We start from the raw sequence: 25,173 nt of genomic DNA, 5'->3' as shown, positions 1-25,173 counted from the left end.
TCACATTTTGGAAAGCGAAAGCACGAAAGGCGGTATGAGGTTTCCAGAATGAGATTTTCACTGTGCAGCGGAGTGTGCGCTGATATGAGGGTATGAGGTTGTTGGGCTTCGGGTTTTTGTCGTATCAGTTTCTGTAGGGAATTGTGCTGATGTATTTAGGGTCGTACCAAATCATGCAAAGGAAGTGTTGTCATCTTTGATTGAAGAATATGTGGAAGAAGGTTCCGTAGTCATGTTGGGTGGGTTTGCTACGTACAAAGGGTTGGGTGAAATGGGTTATCATTTGATGGGGAATCACAATATTCAGTTTGAAGATTACAAGACGGGGACGTGTACCGATACTATCTAGGGGTAGTGGGGGCTGTAAAATCTGTAGTCGGACGGGGAAAGAGAAGGTTTTCAGTGTCACAAGGCCATTTAGATGAATACTGTTGGAAGAAGAGTATTCCTAAAGGTTATTGTGTATTTCTTGCATTTATCAAAATAGTCAGCGAAATGTACAAACCTCGTTTTGTTAGCTAGCTGTTGGTGGGTCTGATACTTTTTTTCTTGTTTTACCTTGAGATTTTTTTGTTATTGCATTGTGCGATTGCTACTTTTTTGGTTTCTCTGATGGGGGGTTCTTGTGTCGTTTTAATATTTTTTTGTTACAATGGTAGGCCGAGAGAGTTTGTTGTATCCTTCCTGCGGGGTTTATGTGACTGACTCTTTATATCATTTTTTTATTACACTCCTGGAAATTGAAATAAGAACACCGTGAATTCATTGTCCCAGGAAGGGGAAACTTTATTGACACATTCCTGGGGTCAGATACATCACATGATCACACTGACAGAACCACAGGCACATAGACACGGGCAACAGAGCATGCACAATGTTGGCACTAGTACAGTGTATATCCACCTTTCGCAGCAATGCAGGCTGCTATTCTCCCATGGAGACGATCGTAGAGATGCTGGATGTAGTCCTGTGGAACGGCTTGCCATGCCATTTCCACCTGGCGCCTCAGTTGGACCAGCGTTCGTGCTGGACGTGCAGACCGCGTGAGACGACGCTTCATCCAGTCCCAAACATGCTCATTGGGGGACAGATCCGGAGATCTTGCTGGCCAGGGTAGTTGACTTACACCTTCTAGAGCACATTGGGTGGCACGGGATACATGCGGACGTGCATTGTCCTGTTGGAACATCAAGTTCCCTTGCCGGTCTAGGAATGGTAGAACGATGGGTTCGATGACGGTTTGGATGTACTGTGCGCTATTCAGTGTCCCCTCGACGATCACCAGAGGTGTACGGCCAGTGTAGGAGATCGCTCCCCACACCATGATGCCGGGTGTTGGCCCTGTGTGCCTCGGTCGTATGCAGTCCTGATTGTGGGGCTCACCTGCACGGCGCCAAACACGCATACGACCATCATTGGCACCAAGGCAGAAGTGACTGTCATCGCTGAAGACGACGCGTCTCCATTCGTCCCTCCATTCACTCCTGTCGCGACACCACTGGAGGCGGGCTGTACGATGTTGGGGCGTGAGCGGAAGACGGCCTAACGGTGTGCGGGACCGTAGCCCAGCTTCATGGAGAAGGTTGCGAATGGTCCTCGCCGATACCCCAGGAGCAACAGTGTCCCTAATTTGCTGGGAAGTGGCGATGCGGTCCCCTACAGCACTGCGTAGGATCCTACGGTCTTGGCGTGCATCCGTGCGTCGCTGCGGTCCGGTCCCAGGTCGACGGGCACGTACACCTTCCGCCGACCACTGGCGACAACATCGATGTACTGTGGAGACCTCACGCCCCACGTGTTGAGCAATTCGGCGGTACGTCCACCCGGCCTCCCGCATGCCCACTATACGCCCTCGCTCAAAGTCCGTCAACTGCACATACGGTTCACGTCCACGCTGTCGCGGCATGCTACCAGTGTTAAAGACTGCGATGGAGCTCCGTATGCCACGGCAAACTGGCTGACACTGACGGAGGCGGTCCACAAATGCTGCGCAGCTAGCGCCATTCGACGGCCAACACCACGGTTCCTGGTGTGTCCGCTGTGCCGTGCGTGTGATCATTGCTTGTACAGCCCTCTCGCAGTGTCCGGAGCAAGTATGGTGGGTCTGACACACAGGTGTCAATGTGTTCTTTTTTCCATTTCCAGGAGTGTATTTTAAAATATTGCGTCTGGTTGAAGGAGGGTGGTTCAGAAGAACTGATTTGGGTGGTACCTCTTTAGTGCCTGGTCGTTTGTGTTTCTTATTAATTTTTTCATTAGTTATTCTGGATTTTGCGTATTTCGTAACAGTTTGATATCTAAACATTTTGATTTATTGTAATGTCCTTATCTTGATCTTCTTGTCAGACTCGATCTTTCACTCCTTTGGAAGTTCATATGTGGTAAGTTCCTTTTTATGTAGCCACTGTTATATTTTCATTTTCGATATTTTTGCTATACTTCTCTTAATTTTACTTTCATTCCTGATGTATCAATTTCACTGAGTGTTATTTGGGGATACAGTAGCTGCTGTCACTTTCGTGTAGTATAGTTACCGGTTCCAAGGTTTGGTCATTTTTGGTGTTCCAGTTTAATTTCTCCCCGTCCAAAACCCCAACTATTCTGCGCTTCTCCCGTTTGAATCAATAACCAATAACAGAATTAACGTAATTTTGCGATACGACGACTTCACCATGTGTTATACTGTAATACAGTTTATGATTCTCTGTTCCCCTCCACTCGCATAAATTGCAATAAAAATTCTAATTTGACACAATTTTTTTACACTCCTTTTCATATATATTTTGGTTGGTTCAAAGGTTCAAACGGCTCTGAGCACTATGGGACTTGACTTCTGAGCTCATCAGTCCCATAGAAGTTAGAACTACTTAAACCTAACTAACCTAAGGGCATCACACACATCCATGCCCGAGGCAGGATTCGAACCTGCGACTGTAGCGGTCGCGCGGTTCCAGACTGTAGCGCTTAGAACCGCACGGCCACCCGGTCCGGCTATTTTAGTTGTCTTCAATTCTTTTACGTCTAACACGAGCCGAAATAATAATCGCGTTAAATGTATTATTTTAACGCATGCTGTATTTGTTTGTTTACGAGTATGATCCGTTCTGTTCATAGGTTGCCGATATGCAACACGAAAAGTGTGAGGTCATCCTCATGAGTGCTAAAAGGAACTCGTAAAACTTCGGTTACACGATAAATCAGTCTAATCTAAAAGCCGTAAATTCAACTAAATACTTAGGTATTACAATTACGAACAACTTAAATTGGAAAGAACATATAGAAAATGTTGTGGGGAAGGCTAATCAAAGACCGCGTTTTATTGAAAGGAGACTTAGTAAATGTAACAACTTACCAACATTGCCAGATAAGCATTTAAATTCTATACACTAATCCTATCGAAGACTGACGTACTAAAATAATTTTCTTTCATTAATAGCGCTGCGTTTAGTTTTAGACGGAGGGTTATGTCTGATGTAACAGCACCAATGAATATCCTGAAGTAAATCGCAATACTGTTATTTGCAACTCTTACAGATATGTTAATTATTACATGTCACAAACAGACATGGACGTTACGCAGTCTGTGATCGCCTTACGCCAATGGTCGTGGACTAACAGCTCATCAGACACTCTTCACTGTGGTCTACTCTGTTCGCGGTAGTGAACATTCAGTGTCAGTAGTTTGAATTAGTTGAAAAAAGGAAAGAATATTAGAGCTTAACGTCTTGTCTAAGTGAAGACTTTAGGGTTTGCCCCACGTCTTAGGAACTCCATTATTATTATTTTTGTTTCTCATTTACCTACCCATCTCCATAGATGATTACTACACGAATGTTTTCCACAGTACAATGAAATAACGTTGTCCTTACTAACATACTAAATGTATGGTGAATAAATTAAAGAAAAAGACAGTAAATGAATGGAAAAATTATTTGAAATTGTTTTCGGTGAAATTCGTGTAGTGTATCTTGATTCATAATTAACTGCAAGTGCCAGTTTCTAGAAAAATGATCTGTTATGCGTCCTGTGCCACGATATTCTTGACAACGCGTGAAATCTTCAGCAATGTTAACGACGTATGTTTCCCGAATGACGTTCATAAGAAAAAATATCATTGTCGCAAACCTGACTTCGCGCGATACTCATGTTGTTCGGAAATTTCTGTGTTTTGAATATTTCTAGAATCAGTGTCATACAAAGGAACGCATCAAAGCTTCCTGAAGAATAAGCATTTAAATAAAATATAAGAATTAAGAAGTGATGTTACAATGAAACATAAGAATATGAGAATTTAAAGAGATTGCAGCCCTTCGAAGTATTATACACATATATATTATATAGCAAATATGCGACACTTATTGGGGAACTCAGCTGTCATTTTGCAATTAATATAACGCTCCTGTATCCCCTAACCTGATAAGAAACATTCGTGTAGCAACCCTCTGCAGACATAGATAAACAAATAAAATAAATAAGAACAAAACAAGTGTTTCGAACACGTGAGCGTCTGCGGCGCCAGCCACTATGCTACCAGATAAGCTGAGGTTATCATTCGCTAAAAGGCAAATAAATCGCGTCTAAAACTTTGACGGTCGTTTTCTATCTACGGATAAGCCGAGACACGTGTCCGCTTGTTTTGACTTCTCTTCCAATGAACGAAGTTTCTGGGAAATCGGGTTACGGAAGTTGCCGTGCTGTTCTTTTAACTTCAGTTCCTTGTTTCTCTTATTACAGTGGCTCCCAACGGAGGTATTATTATTTGTTTCTCTTATTACAGTGGCTCCCAATGTAAGTATTATTAATCCCTGAGGGATAAACCGTAATATTATGAGGAGTAGAAACAAAAAAGAATCGATTTTTCGGTCAGACTCCAAACTACTGTATTTTTAAAAGCTCATCTTTCTCGTCCCTTTATCTAAGGCTGTAACGTATGTTACAATTTTTTTAAGTACAAGCGTTAATTAGTGACTCAATGCGTTGGAGTTACAGCTTGTGAAACGAATGTATGCACATCTTCATTATACAGTCCACCCACAGCGGATATACTTTGCACCATGCGTCTATGACGAAAAATTTGAAATGTATATGAGGTAAGCTTGAGCATCTCATGAAAATGACTTCTCCGAGTTGTAAGTAGTCCTCGCAGTAGACGAGAAATTATTGCATTACCCACTTCGAAACAGTGAACTAACTAATAAACAGCACAACACAACAGTTAGTGTGTAATGACAACAACGCTGCTGCAGGGCCTACATCACATTAGTATTATTATTATTAATTATTACTGTTAGTGGCAGTGGTCAGACAAACCTTTAGTGGCCTGAAGTCTTCCCAATTTCTTCCACTTCGGAAATACGGAGTCCAATACTCAAATGATTTACAAGCAGTAAACCTACATGTAGTACACACATTTTAACTTGGCTGGTTTTAAATAGGGATTCTGCACGTGGTTGAAGTAATCCTCGATAGGTTAGGTTGGGTTGTTTGGGGGAAGAGCGAGGTCATCGGTCTCATCGGATTAGGGAAAGACGGGGAAGGAAGTCGGCTAAGCCCTTTCATAGGAACCATCCCGGCATGGGCCTGGAGCAATTCATGGAAATCACAGAAAACCTAAATCTGGATGGCCGGAAGCGGGATTGAACCGTCGTTCTCCCGAATGCGAGTCCAGCGTGCTAACCACTAAGCCACCTCGCTCAGTCCTCGATACGAAAGGAGCGCTGCAGAGGAGGTATGTTTTGTAAAAAATGTGTACCCTACTGTGGTTGGTTAGCTTCCTTTTCTGAGAAGTGTTGCAGTTGGCACTGGCGACACACATGGAATTACTTCATGATTATGTACTAACAATTGTTGTTGGCAACAAGAGTGCCCCTATGATAGTTCTTGGGGAGAGGAGGGCAAGTCAATAGGTTTGAAATATTTTTAATATTTTCGAAGATGGATGATGACGCGTAAGTACCTACAAAAAATTTCAGTTGCGTCTAGTAAGGTCATCCGAAGACCAGTATCAGTTGCAAAGCGATTTAGAAAAGATTGCTGTATGGTGTGTCAGGTGGCAGTTAACGCTAAATAACGAAAAGTGTGAGATGATCCACATGAGTTCCAAAAGAAATCCGTTGGAATTCGATTACTCGATAAATAGTACAATTCTCAAGGCTGTCAATTCAACTAAGTACCTCGGTGTTAAAATTACGAACAACTTCAGTTGGAAGGACCACATAGATAATATTGTCGGGAAGGCGAGCCAAAGGTTGCGTTTCATTGGCAGGACACTTAGAAGATGCAACAAGTCCACTAAAGAGACAGCTTACACTACACTCGTTCGTCCTCTGTTAGAATATTGCTGCGCGGTGTGGGATCCTTACCAGGTGGGATTGACGGAGGACATCGAAAAGGTGCAAAAAAGGGCAGCTCGTTTTGTATTATCACGTTATAGGGGAGAGAGTGTGGCAGATATGATACACGAGTTGGGATGGAAGTCATTACAGCACAGACGTTTTTCGTCGCGGCGAGACCTTTTTACGAAATTTCAGTCACCAACTTTCTCTTCCGAATGCGAAAATATTTTGTTGAGCCCAACCTACATAGGTAGGAATGATCATCAAAATAAAATAAGAGAAATCAGAGCTCGAACAGAAAGGTTTAGGTTCGTTTTTCCCGCTCGCTGTTCGGGAGTGGAATATTAGAGAGATAGTATGATTGTGGTTCGATGAACCCTCTGCCAAGCACTTAAATGTGAATTGCAGAGTAGTCATGTAGATGCGACCCTGTCAGAAACCTGTGTAACAACGACTTGTGAATAATTTTCCTGAAAGGCCGCCACTTGGTTACACATTATTTTCTCCTTTTCATGAGAGGCAGGGCGGCTGGGGAATCCAAGTTGCCCCAGATATGGGCGCCCATGGTTACAATAAAGTCTCATTGACTTAGTTGCTCGTGGCTTAATGAAACGGTTTCAATGACCATACATTGTTTCTCTTTGCTCATTTTAGAAATAAATTTGTTCAAAGAAAATTCGCTTCCAGTCCAAATGTTAGATAGGTGCTAGTGTTGACGTGCTGAGGGAAAGCTCGGTGGGGGGGGGGGGGGGGGGGAGGAGGATACAAGCTACCATATGATAGTCTCCGAAAGGAAATAAGGACAACACATTCAAAAATAAAATTAGAACTCTAATTAATTCTCGTAATACGCAAGAGGAAGGTTCACATGCGCGTTCAGCCACAGAGATTTCTGATTTCTCCAAATCATTTCAGGTAAATGCCGGGATGCGTCCTTTGATGCTTGCCGGTGTGGCCGTGCGGTTTAGGCGCTTCAGTCTGGAACCGCGTGACCGCTACGGTCGCAGGTTCGAATCCTGCCTCTGGCATGGATGTGTGTGATGTCCATAGGTTAGTTAGGTTTAAGTAGTTCTAAGTTCTAGGGGACTGGTGACCACAGATGTTAAGTCCCATGGTGGTCAGAGCCATTTTTTCCATCCTTTGAAAAAAGGGCACGGCCAATTCCTTCTCCAACTTAGAAATATTCTGAGCTTATGAATCAACAGATTATGAATCAAGATACACTACAGTAACGTCACCGAAAACAATTTCAAATAATTTTTCCATTCATTTATTGTCTATTTTTTGTTTTAATTTATTCACCATACATTTAGTAGACTAGTAAGGACAACATTATTTCAATGTACAGTGGAAAACATCTATTGGCGTGGGTAGGTAAATGAGACTCAAATATAAGAATACTAAGCGAGTTGCTAAGACGGGGCGCGAACCCGCGACGCTGGCCATTATGCCATCGCTGCGTTTGAAGAAATTACTCGTTAAAAGGCACATAAATCACGTCGAAAATTTTGACCGTCGTTTCCTCAGAAACGGTCGAGTACCTACAAATAAGCCGAGACACGTGCTCGCTTGTTTGGACTCCTCTTCCGCTGAGCGAAGTTTCTTGGAAATCGGGTTTGAGCTCGTCCTGCTCTCATCGTGGGCATAATTCGTAAAACTGGCCAAGTGTTTCAGAATGCCCCCTTCAGTAAGAAACGCCGCCTACAGAATCAGCTAATTGCTCCCTTCCTCTTCCTGATCTTCCGACCCCTGACGTCAGGCTCCACAAGAAGCGACGACGCAGCCACAGTTGCGGTTGGGTAGTTGTCGGCGGAGGAGGGGGGGTGGGGGGGAGGGACGAGGAAGGGATTCTCCCGTCAGCAAGTCGTGGCGGCTTGGCGTGGCTCCTCCCCCGCAGCCCGCTACAAGCCCGCTGCGACCACCGACCACATAGCAACGGCGGCTTCCGGGAGCGCGCCAACTTGACGCAACAATGCGCCGAGGAAGAGGAAGACGCCGCGCCGTCCACGATAGCGTCTCTGCGGCCGCGCCGGGCTGCCTTATCGGCGGCGGCATTCGCGACCGCGCTGTCCCGGACGCCCGCCACATTTAGCGCCGCTCTGGGAAGGAAGCGAGCGGCCCCTATTGTGACAATCTCAGGCCGGCATCTCTGACGTCGCCTGCCGCTGCGGGAGCCGCGCCAGGGCACCGGAAGGCGGCAGCACGTGCCGGCCCAGCGTCAGCATGGAATCTCCGCGGTTCCGTGCTGTGGAAGCAGTAAATAAACCTGCACATCATAATATCTTCTGCATGTCGATAAGCAAACTGTACCAGATAAGTCCAAGTGTCAATGGACCGATTAAGGTTGATCACGCGATGAAGCACACACGCGTTCAAATGAGAAACAGTGCTCGTTGTTATAAAGACGTAAATTATCACATAAAATAATTTCAACAGTTCCATCGAACGAAAGCTTATGCATAAAATCAGACCTTTAATACATATGTACAGTAGAACCCCTCTAATCGGCCCTTTGATGGTCCGTGACTCTTGTTCGTCCGACCATGCTGAGGCTCGCGAGCCTGTGCCGACTTGTCGCTGACTGGACGCCTGTCGGGCCATTGTTGCGGTGTCTACCGCTGTGCATATTGTTATACTGTACGTTATTGTGCAGTTTTATCCTTTGTTGGGATTAAGGGGGGTAGGCCGTCAAACGGGACGACTTGGAGCAGGAGAGGCATCACAGGACATTTTAATTTCCAATGTCCATACTTTTTCGAACAAATTCATAAAACTTTGTCAGCATCACCCCGAAGGATTCAGGATTCACACCCATTGCAGTGGAAGTTCGAAAACATAACAAAGTAATTTTTTATGTGCGAAATTTCATCATTTTTTCACTTACTAAAGACTGCATTTTGTTGCTATAGGTACACTTTTCTTCATAAGTTAGAGAGATTCTTCAAAATGGTTCAAATGGCTCTGAGCACTATGGGACTTAACTTCTGAGGTCATCAGTCCCCTAGAACATAGGACTACTTAAACCTAACTAACCTAAGGACATCACACACATCCATGCCCGAGGCAGGATTGGAACCTGCGACCTTAGCGGTCACGCGGTTCCAAACTGTAGCGCCTAGGACTGGTCGGCCACTACGGCCGGCTGAGAGATTCTTCGATGAATATTGCACAGCATACATACCATACCCACAGGTGTATGAAACTCTAGAATTTACTTAGTTTATGAAAAGCGAATGAACTGTTATATTTTAAACTTCGTGTTTAGAAAACCACAAATTTTATTGTTAATTACCTAAATTTTTACCACAGTTTTTAATAGATTAGGAAGATTCTAGAGTTTCGTACACCTTTAAGTATGTTTTGTATGCTGTGCAAAATTCATCGAAGAATCTCTCTTACTTATGAAGAAAAGTGTAAGTGTAGCAACAAATGCTGCCATTAGTAAGTGAAAAAAATTATGAAATTTCACACGTAAAAGAAATTACTACGTTATGTTTTAGAACTTCCACTGCTATGAGTGTGAACTCTGAATCCTTACTAGTCATTCTGACAAAGTTTTCTGTATTTATTTGTAAAAGTGTAGACACTGGAAATTGAAATTTCCTGTACTGCCTCTCCAGCTCCAGGTCGGCCCGTTTGATTTCCTACCCCCCTTAAAAAACGTCGTTGTTTGCTTTATTCCTTGTTCTCTACAGTAATTTTTACTGTATAGTAATGACTCCACAGTAATAATTACTGTAGATTCATTGTCTGTACAGTTGTCTGTTTTTCGACATGTCTGGATTCAAACGGAAACACGTAACTCTTTCACTAAATGAAAAATTAGCAGGGCTACAAAGACTGGACGAAGGAGAATCGCTCCAAAAAATTGCAAAGGAACTGAATGTAGGTGTTACGGCAATTAAGGATTGGAGGAAGAATCGGTAAGACATTGAATCCTATACAGTTTCGATTGGTGGTGAAAACACTCTGAAGAATCGTAATACATTTAAAAAGCCTGAACTTGAACTGCTTGATAACGAATTCTGGATGTGGTTTTGTCAAGAAAGAAGGAAAGGAAATCTAATATCCGGGCCAATACTCAAAGAAAAAGCGATAGTTTTGCACAAAATCTGGAAGCCGAAAGTAAATTTGCTGCTAGTGAACGCTGGATTGATGGTTGTAAAACCCGTGATTGTGTCCGAATTGTTTTTATTTCCGGTAAAAACAATCTTCCAATGCAGCAGCTGCTAAGGAGTTTTTTGTTGAGTTTCAAGAAATTGTTGAAGAAAATGTATACCCTGCCAAGCGTATAACATCGACGAGACTGGGCTGAACTTTAAAATGTTGCCAACAAAAACGCTTGCAGCTTCAAAGGAATCCGTGGTACGAACGAAACTTATAAAAGATAGAATAACAGTCATTCCTTGTAGCAACGCATATGGTACCCACAAGCTCCCTTTGTTTGTCATTGGCAAATCTAAGAAGCCAAGAGCATTCAAAAATATAAACTTATCTTCCTTGCCGATTTATTACCGCAATCAAAAATCTGTTTGGATGGACTGCAAACTTTTTAAATCCTGGTTTTTCGACGAGTTTGTGCCATCGCTCGAAAAAGACATGAAGCAAAAAAATCTGCCTGTTCGTGCTCTGCTGCTGTTGGATAACGCACCATCACATCCATCTGTAGAAGATTTGGTGAAAGGGGACATAAAAGCTCTCTTCTTGCCTCCTAATGTGACCTCACCCATCCAACCAATGTATCATGGCGTTATCGAATGGTTAAAAAGGCGATATCGCAGTAAGTATATATGCTCAATCTTGGAAAAATCTGAGGGTCGTAACTTATTCGAGGCAATAAAATCCCTGAATATCAAAAATGCTATCTACACAATCGCTGCAGCATCGGATGAACTGAAACCTGACACACTGCGGAAATCGTGGCGTAAGCTTTGGCCACAAGTTATGACTGAAAATGAGCATACCGAAGATGAGCAAACTAACGACGCACTGGAAATCGTTAAAGATCTACAAACTCTGAAGCCCAACGTTCCTGCCAATGAAGTTGAAGAGTGGATCAACGAAAGTGAGAAAGACTGTGACAGTTTTGAAGAAATCAGTGGCGACCAGATTGTGGCCACTGTTAGCCAGGAAACTGTGAGTGAGGACTCGGACAGCGAAGACGAACTCCCCACCCGGATTTCACACAACGATGCAAAAATCGCTTTTTACGTCGAGCAGAATCCAACTTCAGACTCCAATGGACGTTTTGGGGATAACGAAATGGAGGGACACTGCAGCTAAATCTATAATAACATGTGCTAAAAATAAAAATGTATCACTGGCTTTTTTCCAAGTAATTTGTTTTCGTTTTTACTGTATAACCAATGCATACAGTAAAATTATTTCTTAGTTTATACATACAGTAGTTTATTACCTTGTAAAAAAGAATCTTTTTATATACAGTGTTATAAACATTTTTTAGTTTGTAGCGTTTATACGCTATTAAGTACAGTACAGACTGTAATTTGTTTGTCGTTTTTCCTTTTAAAACCAATACATACTATAGTGTGTGTACACGTATTTTAGTTAATATATATTGTTTAATACTGTGTAAACAACATATTTTTATATAACTGTAGACGCATTTTAGTTCTCATATCGATTAATTTTTTGTACTATTTTTTTATATTTTTTGCAATAAATGTTACATTTTTCGGATAATCCGACCTCTTTCTCGTTCCAACCATGGTCCCGGTCCCGAAGGTGACGGATTAGTGGGGTTCTACTGTAAAAGATCACTCCATTTTCTATAGGAAAGAAGAATATCTGCATTATTAAACGACTACCCCAGAACTTGGGCTACAATACCCAAACACATTTGCAGGTTGAATATCTAGTGGCTTTCGGGAACAACAAAACTTTTATTTTCAATACTTCTAATAATTATTGACCAAATTTAAAAATTTAAGTGGTGTCTTAACTACCCATTGAGAGGTACAATCTTATGTCAAAAGATTAACAAAATAAGGCAAGTATTATACACTGAAGCGCCGAAGAAACTAGTACACCTGCCTAATATCGCGTAGGCTGCCTGCGAGCATGCACAAGTGCAGCAACACGACATAGCATGGACTCAACTAATGTCTAAAGTGGCCTGCCCGGTTGGCCGTGCGGTCTGACGCACTGCTTCCCGGACGGGAAGGAGTGCCTGTCCCCTGGAAGAATCCGCCCAGTCGATTAGTGTAGAAGTGCGTTGTGCCGGCCAGTCTGTGGATGGTTTTTAAGACGGTTTTCCATCTGCCTCGGCGAATGTGGGCTGGTTCCCCTTATTCCGCCTCAGTTACATTATGTTACATTATGTCGGCGATTGCTGCGCAAACGCTTTATCCACGTACGCGTACACCACCATTACTCTACCACGCAAGCATAGGGGTTACACTCGTCTGGTATGAGACGTTCCCTTGGGGGTTCACGGAGGGCCGAACCGCACAATAACCGTTGGTTCGGTGTGGGCTGGTGGAGGGGTGAAGTGGACTGCGGTGGTCGTCGTGGGGTTGTGGACCACCGCGGCTACGGCGGGGACGGAGCAACTCCGTGGTTTCTAGGTCCCCGGTTAACATACAATACAATGTCTGAAGTAGTGCTGGAGGGAATTCACACCATGAATCCTGCCGGACTAACCATAAATCAGTAAGAGTGTGAGGGGGTGGACATCTCTTTCTAAACATTCATGGTGGTGTCTGTTTGTTCTATATCGTGTCTCCCTATCACTTTCGCGCAATGACGCTCTGAGCGCCTTCTTTAGGGAATTGACTTGTTTGAACCTGGGTCCTGTTGCTGGTAAGGAGACGGCAGACCACACATGACATGTAGAATTCAAAAGAGTTCAGTGAGACTAGCGATGATATAACCAAATACTAAATGATCTCAGCGTCAGCTCCACTGCACTCCCTGTAAAAGAATCTTAATACTAACTAAACTTAGTGGAAGGGGTTCAAGGCTTTCCTATTTTTAGTTAGCTGGTAAAATAACGTCGAAAAAACAGTTACGTTTACCACTGGAAATTTTATTCTACTCACAAAACATCGTTTATAAATTGCACTATTGATAAAACGAAATGTTTTAATGCAGGATGGTAAAAACCAACTGCGTTCAACAAAAATGTGAACGAATATTCCCCGAGTGGGTTTCCAAGTTCTACAATGGATCGAAGGATGACCTATGCCATATCACATCTATAATCTAAGTTTAAATTAAGTTTCACAAAAGAGCAAACTATCAAAATGGACTACAGTGACCCTCAATTATCTTTAATTACTTATCTAACTTGTCGTAAATTACAGTGGCTGATGTGGCTTTTTTCAATAACTATGTAACAGAAAAATCATCGCGTTTCAGATTTTTACGTCAAGTGGCAAATGTGAACACCACAAGCTTTAATTTACGATCGACACTAGTATTGCGCAAAAAGGGGGTGTGACAGATGAGACTTCTGCAGTTCTGAGTGAAGCCTTATGCGCTCAACAATGCGGCATCGCGTGCGTTTATTACCTTGTCGGTGTTTAGGTAGCGTCAGGGCAGCGGGCAGCACAGCTCCGCTCACTTCGCCATCTCGGAACTAACTCCCTCTTAACTTCTCCTTACTACAATTTACCGAAGTTGGTTTAAAAAAAACTATCTGGCTGTGTTTTCATCTGACCAGTCAGGATCTCAATGTTAACTTTAAGCTCCGCCTACAAAAATTCTGTATATCCAATGAGAAACGTTATACTTTTCGTGGTGGGGCAATGTTTTTAAAGTTTGCAACGTAACAGAGACGCGAAAAAGTCTTACGCTAAAACGTGCGGGTGGTAGTGGCCCTTTTTGTGTTATCGTAAGATCTATACTGTTTTTCTGGAGGGCTCTAGCTTTTAACATGGGGTGGGGGGGGGGGTCCTTGACGTAACAGAGACGCAAAACAGTCTCACACTAAAACGTGCGCCGGCCGCGGTGGTCTCGCGGTTCTAGGCGCGCAGTCCGGAACCGTGCGACTGCTACAGTCACAGGTTCGAATCCTGCCTCGGCCATGGATGTGCGTGATGTTCTTAGGTTAGTTAGGTTTAAGTAGTTCTAAGTTCTAGGGGACTGATGACCACAGCAGTTGAGTCCCATAGTGCTCAGAGCCATTTGAATCTGAACTAAAACGTGCGGGTTGTGTGACACTAGTGGTTAGCTGGCGACGTGGGTGTTCAGTCCGTCCCTTGTCGTAGGGCCTTCTAGCTTTACACGGTTCTGCTCTCGGCTTATGTTCTCGTTTCTCCCCTCGGAACTGTGTCTGTTTCACGGTGGGAAGGTATTACATGCATTTAGGCATTCTTGTGTTAGTCTGTGGTATTCCATTTGCTCACTCGTTACTCGTATTACTGTGGTTAATTTAATGTCACGATTTATTCGGAGCTATGTGACATACTATTTGATTTGCTTATCATGTCAGGGTTTTCATGGAAGGTGTTGGATTTGCCTGACACCTTACATCTTCTGAATAGTACTTTGCAAGGCATCCCAGATATGCTCAATAATGTTCATGTCTGGGGTGTTTGGATGCCAGCGAAAGTGTTTAAACTCAGAAGGTGGTTCCTGGAAACACTCTGTCGCAATTCTGGACGTGAGGAGTGTCAAATTGTCTTGCTGGAATTGCCGAAGTCCGTCGGAATTCACAATGGACATGATTGGATGCAGGTTATCAGACAAGCTGCTTACGTACGTGTCACCTGCCAGAGTTGTATCCAGACTATCAGAGGTCTCATATCAATCAAACTGCAGATGTATCAGAGGTCTCATATCAATCCAACTACACACGCCCCACACTATTACAGAGCCTCCACTAGCTTAAACAGTTTCCTGCTGAGATGCAGCGTCCATGGATTCATGAGGTTGTCTCCATGCCCATACACGTCCATCCGCTCGATACAATTTGAAAACCAGGCAACATGCATGATACTGATCTGCCCCAAGAGTCTTTCGACTCCCCCAATTTTTACACCCAGAACAGTGCGAACACCAGTTTGCTTAATACATTGAATTAGTTAGGATGCTTAAGAGTTTCTTCTGTTATTTAAGTTCTGAATTAATATAGTGTAGGGCGATTTTAATAATCATCATGTGCGTAATGTTTGTGAAGGTTCCAAAAAACACGTGGGTTCGAGCTTATAGTCCAGTGCCTTACGTAAATTAGCCTGCCGTATTAGCGTGGTGAGTAACGAGAGCAATATTTCATTCTTGGACAGTATCTCTTAGTTAAGCTAAACATGCGGCTTCACCGCAGGAACAGACCCTAGTCGGCAGTTCGCATAAGGAACCCTCTGAAAGGAGTTAGGCTTCGAGTTAAACTACCGCGTTGTGCTGAAGGGACAGAGGCTGCGCTGGGCAGAATTCTGGTTACTCTGGGGAAATCCGCCGTCTTGGAGGCGAGAAAAAGGGGGTCCGCTAAGCGACGTGTAGCGGCTCGTTAGTGTGGGGAGCTTTCGGCCAGACCTCTGCTAATTTAGAATCGTGGAATGCACCTTATCTCGAAACTTCATAGCCAAGTCTAGATAGCGTTCGACTGTGCTGCATTATTGCACCATGCTAATCGTGATGCATGAAATAAAATCAGGTATGCAAAAATGTATGACTCTAGCTCACAAGTACTAGCATGCATGTGAATACATCCAGTCCTCATCCATTACCCTAATAAATTATCAGTTGGTTTATAATTGTAAAGGCACCCAGGAGATTGACATTATTATTGAGATGTTAAATGTTGCAATCAGTAAAATTGATTAACGTTTAATTCATTTGTTTGCTATTATTCCAAACAATTAAAATAAAATCCCATATTTATAATGGGAATGAAAATCAGAGAAGTAATTATCAGAGAAAGAGAGAATGATAAATAAAATAGAAGCATTAGAAGGAGAAACCTTTTATAAATCCTCCACATGACCAGGAATCTTTCTACTTGTTCCATTAACAAAGATACACTCCTGGAAATTGAAATAAGAACACCGTGAATTCATTGTCCCAGGAAGGGGAAACTTTATTGACACATTCCTGGGGTCAGATACATCACATGATCACACTGACAGAACCACAGGCACATAGACACAGGGAACAGAGCATGCACAATGTCGGCACTAGTACAGTGTATATCCACCTTTCGCAGCAATGCAGGCTGCTATTCTCCCATGGAGACGATCGTAGAGATGCTGGATGTAGTCCTGTGGAACGGCTTGCCATGCCATTTCCACCTGGCGCCTCAGTTGGACCAGCGTTCGTGCTGGACGTGCAGACCGCGTGAGACGACGCTTCATCCAGTCCCAAACACGCTCAATGGGGGACAGATCCGGAGATCTTGCTGGCCAGGGTAGTTGACTTACACCTTCTAGAGCAGGTTGGGTGGCACGGGATACATGCGGACGTGCAATGTCCTGTTGGAACAGCAAGTTCCCTTGCCGGTCTAGGAATGGTAGAACGATGGGTTCGATGACGGTTTGGATGTACCGTGCAATATTCAGTGTCCCCTCGACGATCACCAGAGGTGTACGGCCAGTGTAGGAGATCGCTCCCCACACCATGATGCCGGGTGTTGGCCCTGTGTGCCTCGGTCGTATGCAGTCCTGATTGTGGCGCTCACCTGCACGGCGCCAAACACGCATACGACCATCATTGGCACCAAGGCAGAAGCGACTCTCATCGCTGGAGACGACACGTCTCCATTCGTCCCTCCATTCACGCCTGTCGCGACACCACTGGAGGCGGGCTGCACGATGTTGAGGCGTGAGCGGAAGACGGCCTAACGGTGTGCGGGACCGTAGCCCAGCTTCATGGAGACGGTTGCGAATGATCCTCGCCTATACCCCAGGAGCAACAGTGTCCCTAATTTGCTGGGAAGTGGCGGTGCGGTCCCCTACGGCGCTGCGTAGGATCCTACGGTCTTGGCGTGCATCCGTGCGTCGCTGCGGTCCGGTCCCAGGTCGACGGGCACGTGCACCTGGAGACCTCACGCCCCACGTGTTGAGAAATGCGGCGGTACGTCCACCCGGCCTCCCGCATGCCCACTATACGCCCTCCTCAAAGTCCGTCAACTGCACATACGGTTCACGTCCACGCTGTCACGGCATGCTACCAGTGTTAAAGACTGCGATGGAGCTCCGTATGCCACGGCAAACTGGCTGACACTGACGGCGGCGGTGCACAAATGCTGCGAAGCTAGCGCCATTCGACGGCCAACACCGCGTTTCCTGGTGTGTCCGCTGTGCCGTGCGTGTGATCATTGCTTGTACAGCCCTCTCGCAGTGTCCGGAGCAAGTATGGTGGGTCTGACACACCGGTGTCAATGTGTTCTTTTTTCCATTTCCAGGAGTGTATTTTCGTGAAACGAACCTTCCCCGTAACAAGAGCCTTTCAAATATGTACAGTAATCATTCAATATGAGTTAATAAATTGCCGAGAGCAGCCACGACACTTACCGGGTGATCAAAAAGTCAGTATAAATTTGAAAACTTAATAAACCATGGAATAATGTAGATAGAGAGGTAAAAATTGATACACATGCTTAGAGGGGTTGTTTGGGGAAGGAGACCAGACAGCGAGGTCATCGGTCTCATCGGATTAGGGAAGGATGGGGAAGGAAATCGGCCGGGCCCTTTCAAAGGAACCATCCCGGCATTTGCCTGGAGCGATTTAGGGAAATCACGGAAAACCTAACTCAGGATGGCCAGACGTGGGATTGAACCGTCGTGCTCCCGAATGCGAGTACTGTGCCTAACCACTGCGCCACTTCGCTCGGTACATGCTTAGAATGACATGGAGATTTATTAGAAAAAAAAAGTTCACAAAATGTCCGACAGATGACGCTGGACAGCAAAACGTCCGTGACTGCGCATGACACTCATAATGTCCGACAGATGACGCTGGACAGCAAAACGTCAGTGACTGCGCATGACAATCGTGTATCGGCACCATGAACTGTTACCCGACGATTTCGTGAAGCGGAGGGGATTAGCGGTGTGGGATTTTCAAAAGATGGTGGGAGATGACGATTGGTTGAGTAACGTGTTGTGGACCAACGAAGCTCATTTCACGCTCCGAGGGTCTGTCAATGCCCACAACTGCAGAATTTGGGCTACCGAAAATCCTAGAACTATCGTAGAAACTCCATTGCACGACGAGAAAGTCAGGGTATGTGTTACATTTACATCTACCGTTATCGGGACTGTTTCCTCCGAAGAAACGTGTGATTCTGGTTTTGGAACTGCTACCGTGACGGGTGAGAGGTACGCCGATACGTTACAGAATCGCATCATCCCCAGCCTGGCTGATAAACACCTGATGGAACGTACGATTTTTATGCAGGATAGCGCTCCACCCCATATTGCTAGACGCGTGAAAGATCTCTTGCGCGCGTCGTTTGGTGATGATCGTGTGCTCAGCCGCCACTTTCGTCGTGCTTGGCCTGCCAGGTCCCCAGACCTTAGTCCGCGCGATTATTGGCTTTGGGGTCACCTGAAGTCGCAAGTGTGTCGTGATCGACCGACATCTCTAGGGATGCTGAAAGACAACATCCGACGACCATAACTCCGGACATGCTTTACAGTGCTGTTCACAACATTATTCCTCGACTACAGCTATTGTTGAGGAATGATGGTGCACACATTGAGAATTTCCTGTAAAGAATGTCTTACTTTGTTATGCTTATTATTGCAATTCTGATCAGATGAAGCGCCATCTGTCGGTCATTTTTTGATCTTTTGTATTTTTTGATTCTAATAAAACCCCATGTCATTTCAAGCATGTGTGCCAATTTGTATCTCTCTATCTACATTATTGCGTGATTTATTCAGTTTTCAAATTTATACTGACTTTTTGATCACCCGGTATATTAAATGACGTCCTGAAAGAATCAGAATGTAACTTTCACAATAATACCAATTCTTCAGAGTGTGACCAAACCGAGACAGTGTACCCAGAGCGAGATGATTTTTACCCATCGAGATGGTGCTCCCATATTCGTTAGAATCTAAAAATCTGAGTATGACTCCGTAGTAACATTACGTAACCACCGCCATTCAATTTATATTCCGTATGTGAGGTCACTTTGGTTGCACCTCGAACACGATTACAAATGCAGCCTCTGTGAGATGTGACAACGCGCTGTTAAACATCTCTGGTCTCAACAGTGAGCTATACCGTTGCTTGTTTCGTGAAGCCAGAGATGCTTACTACCGCGTTGTTGCACATCGCCGAGGTTCTATTTGTTGTCGTATTTTTCAAGATGCGTCAACATTGACCTCACCTGCAAAAAGTACTTCTGCTCACCAACGACGACCACGCCTTTCTCGTTGTTTGCTTAAACCCCTAGTGTTAATAGTGCAACACCACATATCTACAAATTGTCCTCTCCCTGTGATATAATGGAGCAAACGATGCGGAAAACTACGAGAAACTGCGGTGCAGACGACGCAGACACGCTGTGAGAAATGTCTGTGGACAGACAACTTAAACAAAGCCGCAAACACGTTGCAAGAAGCGCAGTAAATTTGTTTGCAAGGTAAACACGTTTCTAGTGGCGGTGAGTGTGCACCTTGGCAGTACTGCAGAAAATTTTCTATAAGAGTGTCTTACCACTCCGCCAGCTTGCTCTGTACACAAGACGGTACATTTGACACGCCGTTCCTTATTTTGGATTCACACTAAACGCCTGTATGCAGAGTTCTTATTTTAGTTGTCGGACTTGTCGCAGAGATCAGTGTCGTTATATATCGATCTGTAATAATTAATGCGTCGTTGAGTAAATTATCCTCATTAATTAATAACTTTTTGTGGGATATCCGAATTCCTTCCCCTCGTTCAGTTTATGTTCACTACAACACAAACTACAGGAGGCGAACAACACAAATGAAATTAATATTTTTTTAATCAATCAGATAAAGTGAGAGGAGCGAGGAGGGGAAAGTTTAGAAATTTCTCACTGGCTCAGTTGGTCTATTCCCGACACGTTGAATTTTTTGATTCGTTGTTTCATTTCTACTACTTCGCCGCGGTTGGTTGGAGATAGAGGGAGAGGAGGGCAGGAGCGTAGGGACGTGGCTTGATGACGTTATTCATAAGAGCTACAACGTCAATGATGAGAGTGATGACGACAATGATAAGAATAATGACGTCTCTGGCGCAGACGTAAACTGCGAGAAAAGTATTCCAGAACGCATAGCGTAGGTACTAATGCATAAGTAGAAAATAAAAGCAGTTCTTGAACTTCATTATTCTGAACGACTGATTCTGTTTACATTATGGTGCAGTTCTGTAGCAAGCAGGCGTTTCTTCCTTTCAGTTATGACGATAACGTAGGGGAAAACTGAAGTTAGACGGTTTCGATAAACGTATCGTTAGATGTAACATTGATTACCTCTTCACAGCCCACGCATTTGTGCCTTTTTTGCGGTATTTTATGAGGGAAAGATTTTGGATGAAGATACAGTCTTATTTCTCAGCAAAGAGGCTTATTATTGTACTCTTTCAGCTTTGAAAGAGCACGGAGCTGTGTTAATGTTCTAGAAAGTAAAAAGGAACGAGTCTCCCATTCCTGTCATCTCTGGATTAGCTGATAATACCTGTAGAGTGGGTAAATGAAGGAGGACTTACTCATGTAACAGGATTACAGCACCAATAATGACAATGAAAAGACGTTGTTACTACTACTAATAAACTGTTTTAGTATATATAAGATTAATACACATATATAACTTCAAATTTAAGTTTAACAGTATAGTTGGAATTCTGTGGAAGGAAATACTTTCCAACAAGTCAATTTTTTAGGTACTTGGTTAAACTGGTGAAATGAAGATCTAATCTGACTGGAGGAAACAAGGAATAAAAAATCTATAGGTAAAAGAGGATGTGAAAAGGTGAAAGATTTGTTGACAAGAGATCTGTTGAAAAATTTGTCGAAAGAGATTTACCACATGTTTTACCTGGAGGGTAGCGTCGCATAAGGGGAAATCATGGATAAACAATAAGAAAAACCCCTGGATAGTTTCGAAATGCGCTCATGGGGAAAAGCGCTAAAGTCAAATGAACTGATAGAATGACGAATGAAGAAGTGCTTCTAAGAGTAGAAGAGGAAGAGGAAACAAAATACACTCCTGGAAATTGAAATAAGAACACCGTGAATTCATTGTCCCAGGAAGGGGAAACTTTATAGACACATTCCTGGGGTCAGATACATCACATGATCACACTGACAGAACCACAGGCACATAGACACAGGCAACAGAGCATGCACAATGTCGGCACTAGTACAGTGTATATCCACCTTTCGCAGCAATGCAGGCTGCTATTCTCCCATGGAGACGATCGTAGAGATGCTGGATGTAGCCCTGTGGTACGGCTTGCCATGCCATTTCCACCTGGCGCCTCAGTTGGACCAGCGTTCGTGCTGGACGTGCAGACCGCGTGAGACGACGCTTCATCCAGTCCCAAACATGCTCAATGGGGGACAGATCCGGAGATCTTGCTGGCCAGGGTAGTTGACTTACACCTTCTAGAGCACGTTGGGTGCACGGGATACATGCGGACGTGCAATGTCCTGTTGGAACAGCAAGTTCCCTTGCCGGTCTAGGAATGGTAGAACGATGGGTTCGATGACGGTTTGGATGTACCGTGCAGTATTCAGTGTCCCCTCGACGATCACCAGAGGTGTACGGCCAGTATAGGAGATCGCTCCCCACACCATGATGCCGGGTGTTGGCCCTGTGTGCCTCGGTCGTATGCAGTCCTGATTGTGGCGCTCACCTGCACGGCGCCAAACACGCATACGACCATCATTGGCACCAAGGCAGAAGCGACTCTCATCGCTGAAGACGACACGTCTCCATTCGTCCCTCCATTCACTCCTGTCGCGACAACACTGGAGGCGGGCTGCACGATGTTGGGGCGTGAGCGGAAGACGGCCTAACGGTGTGCGAGACCGTAGCCCAGCTTCATGGAGACGGTTGCGAATGGTCCTCGCCGATACCCCAGGAGCAACAGTGTCCCTAATTTGCTGGGAAGTGGCGGTGCGGTCCCCTACGGCACTGCGTAGGATCCTACGGTCTTGGCGTGCATCCGTGCGTCGCTGCGGTACGGTCCCAGCTCGACGGGCACGTGCATCTTCCGCCGACCACTGGCGACAACATCGATGTACTGTGGAGACCTCACGCCCCACGTGTTGAGCAATTCGGTGGTACGTCCACCCGGCCTCCCGCATGCCCACTATACGCCCTCGCTCAAAGTCCGTCAACTGCACACACGGTTCACGTCCACACTGTCGCGGCATGCTACCAGTGTTAAAGACTGCGATGGAGCTCCGTATGCCACGGCAAACTGGCTGACACCGACGGCGGCGGTGCACAAATGCTGCGCAGCTAGCGCCATTCGACGGCCAACACCGCGGTTCCTGGTGTGTCCGCTGTGCCGTGCGTGTGATCATTGCTTGTACAGCCCTCTCGCAGTGTCCGGAGCAAGTATGGTGGGTCTGACACACCGGTGTCAATGTGTTCTTTTTTCCATTTCCAGGAGTGTATATGGAAATGATAAGAATGTGGAAAGAAATGATAGCCGGGAAATATGCTGCTAAGGTGCTTGCAACGAGCGTAGGTGAAGGAAAGACTGCAGAGAAGAGAGGGATAGGAAGAGAGAGAGAGAGAGAGAGAGAGAGAGAGAGAGAGAGAGACAGAGAGAGAGAGAGAGAGAGAGAGAGAGGAAGGAAGGATACTTGGAATGCTGAAAAATCATTAAGCAAAAGGAAGAAGCACATAGTGAAAGAAGGTGGAGGATCTCAGGTTAATAAGTATCTTAAGACAGGCAGTGATTGTCGGGTAAAGTGTGAAAAATCATCTGCATAAATAAGTTGGTGACCATACGTCCCCAACACAGTGCACTGTTTCAAGTGACAGTATTACTGACACATCGTAACAGAATATGGCGTCGAGTAACTTACTGAAAATGCAACGAAGCTTCAAGCCGAGAATCTTTGCACAGGTCCTCTGTTCTGTTGAACTGCAAAGACAGTCATACTGTTTGCAGCCCTGATTGCCTAGTTGTCCAGAATGAGGCAAAATGCGGGAGATGAAACACATGGAGAATCGCTGATTTGGAAACAGAAAGAATTAATGTTACTCAGAGCCACTAAGCTTTGTAACCTGACTTGAATCAGTGGCTAGATCGTAATTCCAAAGAAAGAATTCCACAACGCTGACTTCATCTTTCGAAGCTGCCACGAACACATGCACATGAAAATGCACTTGCAATGGTGCAGTCGCTCAAAAACAGCGGTTTCCTCCGCCTAATAAATCTTTCTGTCACACTTAGCCCACAAGTCGAAAATACATCAAATCCATATACGCAGACACACTAAATGTCAGTAGTGTCTTTCCAATTATTAAGTAATCGCCATCTCCAACGAAGGGGAAAGGCGTGGCGAAGAGGTCGAGATCAAAATAGTATCTGTACAAAATCATCACAGCACCGTGCACTACTCTCTTGTGGTGAGCATGACGTAAGTACTTCGATGTGGACACAGATATCTGCCTAAGGTAGCCAACAAGCCCCTCCATTAAATCAGTTTCCCGTCGCAACATCCAAAACCTGTCAGATCGCGAGAGAGAGGAAAAATTAAACACCTCGCCTATAAACTTGCACCACTTTAAAAGAGAAATTGCACCACTTTAAAGAAGAGCCTATATGAGACCATACCACATGCAGAGAATCTCGGACTATTAGCACAGAGTGGATAATTATTTGTGTTTGATTTCATAAGAAAACACATTTTCTATTATGCGACATGTGCTGAGGTTGTATAATCTCCACATAAAAGGTGGTCTAATTGGGAAGAGAGCTGAAGGACTAGTAGCCATTTTGTAGTGGATGCACAAAAGTCATATACTGTCTACTTATACACCATGCTCTCTCTAGTCGTTGTCTAAAGAAGCGCCACAGAACGATGCTCTCTGTAACTGATCACAAAGATCCCTTGACCGATTTTCATATGTGGACACATCAAGCATACCATTTGCTACGGTCCACCAGTACTACATGCCCCCAGGATCTAGCTGCTGGAGACCTCATTGTGACAAAAAAATCTGTCTCCTGCATATAGAAGAATCAAGTAATTCAGCAACACCACAGGAGTGTTCTTTGCCATCGATACGTGCTTATGCTCTCACTCACTGCTCATAGGGAAGCGATGATGACTTGCACGCCAATGAACACTTCCAAATCTAGTTACCAGAAAAGATCGTGCTGCAGCTACAAATTATCGTCCTCAACAAGACTAAGTAGACAACAAAATGACTTTGTCTGAACATAGAGACAGCGTTCAGGATTGGGTGGATCATGTTGCCAAAATGAGCCACTTGGCCACTGGTGCATCCATGCCAAAGTCTTCAGAACAGTCTCAGAGACCACCTGCTCCTTGGTGGAGTGCCGAATTCCGCAGTTATAGGGTACTGGTGCTCCCAGGACACTTTTGGTGTCAAAGTGATATGCACATTACTTAATTAATTATCAATTACTTACCCCAACATCCCAACCCCAACCAACCACCGGATAACGTCATGTATTTACCTCAGATGATACATGGGTCCCCGTCCCCTCCCCCTCCGAAAACTACCCGATTGGCAGGAATTTCGAATTTTGGCGGGAATTTCCAATTTTGGCAGCAATTTCAAAAGTGGTGGGAATTTCTTGTCGCTGGCCTATGCCGATGTCCCACCCGACCCCCAACTCTCCCCCCCCCTTCCCCCTCCCCCACAAATTGGTGAGAAATTCAAAGCGGTGGGCCCTTTCTGGGATTCAAACC

Source organism: Schistocerca gregaria, chromosome 8 (genome assembly GCF_023897955.1).
Source record: "Schistocerca gregaria isolate iqSchGreg1 chromosome 8, iqSchGreg1.2, whole genome shotgun sequence".
In the NCBI taxonomy this organism is placed as follows: Eukaryota; Metazoa; Arthropoda; class Insecta; order Orthoptera; family Acrididae; genus Schistocerca; species Schistocerca gregaria.
Note: the sequence above shows the minus strand (reverse complement) of the source record.